The sequence below is a fragment of the Cynara cardunculus genome (genome assembly GCF_001531365.2).
Source record: "Cynara cardunculus var. scolymus isolate 2C chromosome LG 3, CcrdV1, whole genome shotgun sequence".
NCBI classification, from domain to species: Eukaryota; Viridiplantae; Streptophyta; class Magnoliopsida; order Asterales; family Asteraceae; genus Cynara; species Cynara cardunculus.
In genome coordinates, this window is record NC_037530.1 from 13,380,134 (window position 1) to 13,381,400 (window position 1,267).

At 37.2% G+C, this 1,267-nt stretch overlaps 1 long non-coding RNA gene across 2 annotated transcripts; it reads left to right on the top strand.

The window, feature by feature from the left end:
- The first annotated feature begins 209 nt into the window (after nt 1–209).
- On the top strand, nt 210–1,227 carry LOC112508497. 2 transcript variants are annotated; one of them, XR_003068774.1, is made up of 3 exons: nt 210–371; nt 460–525; nt 1,097–1,227. It is a non-coding gene; the product is annotated as an uncharacterized LOC112508497 (long non-coding RNA). The 2 variants fall into 2 exon arrangements; XR_003068773.1 differs by lacking the exon at nt 1,097–1,227 and adding an exon at nt 953–1,007.
- The last annotated feature ends 40 nt before the right edge of the window (nt 1,228–1,267 follow it).

Consider the following 1,267-nt stretch of genomic DNA (forward strand, 5'->3'; position numbering starts at 1 on the left):
TCAACGTGTTGATCGAAGGGTTGTTAATGAACAAGATTCTCATCATCCTCTTCCTTCTCTTCATGCTTCATCTCCTCAACGTCTCAATAGGTAAAACAAAGTTTATCCATGGAAATCCCATCTCGTTTCTTGATTACTAACCTCAAATTCAGCTTAAATTGCTCCTAAATCTCGTATTTGACGACAGCAGCAGCAGCAGCAAGAAGGTGTTGAATGTGGATACAAAGAAAGAGAGCAAAAGGGCAGTTTGGCCTAAACTGTTCACCACATTATCAAGCAAAGAGAAAGAAGAAGACTTCATGGCTATGAAAGGGTGTAAACTGCCTCAAAGGCCAAAGAAAAGGGCSAAGATGATTCAAAGAACCTTACTTGTAAMATCACTGGATTTTCTATTGCTAGYTCCTTTCTCTTGAAATACAACARCTATCTATGGCTAACCTTGCTTCTCATTTATTGCAGGATATATCCCCTGAGTGTTTCTTTGCTGGTGTTTGTTGTGGTGGCTTGATTACTCTTCCGATTCAGGTTCTTGAACTTTTATTTTCTAGATATTCCACTATTTTTCCTTCCATAATTCTAAWAGTTGAAGCTGCATAGAATGATAATCAGTAGCTGAAACTTTAATTAGCTTATACTGAGCAAGAAATAGGGCARAAGCGTAAACTTAACAGTCACCTTGTGAGTACAACATAGAGCCGCCCTTAATTAATAGATTTTGCATGCACAGGTGCAACCTTTAACATGATCTGCTGAGCTAATTAGCAATAACAAATTACCATTATAATTATGTGGACTTGAAATGTCATGTGTAGRAACMTGAGATTTTCTGTTATTTCATATTACTTGAATCAAATAAAGGCATCATGCTCCTATTATGTTAACCCCAATGATAGTAGAGATGTCCTCTTTATAGCTGGTTATCTGATGCCTCCAATTTTTGTCTGTCACTCAGCTCGGAATTGGCTTCTTATTGAGAGAACAGCCTGTGTTTGCCCTTGCCACTGTTGATACAGTAGTGGTAAGAATGCATCTGCTACCTTAGGTCATGGTATCATTTTCCATACAAAKAAAGCTAACATTTTTTGCAATTGAATAGGGAATGTGGACCATGTTCCCGTATGYTGTAGCTGCGTCAACARCATTATTCTTTTACCTGCGACGACGCTTCTCTAATTAACCCTACTACTATTTCAGCTCAATTCATGAGGTATCGAGGATAAGATAGATATTACACATAAATTATTTAAAACATCATATTATTTTCAGA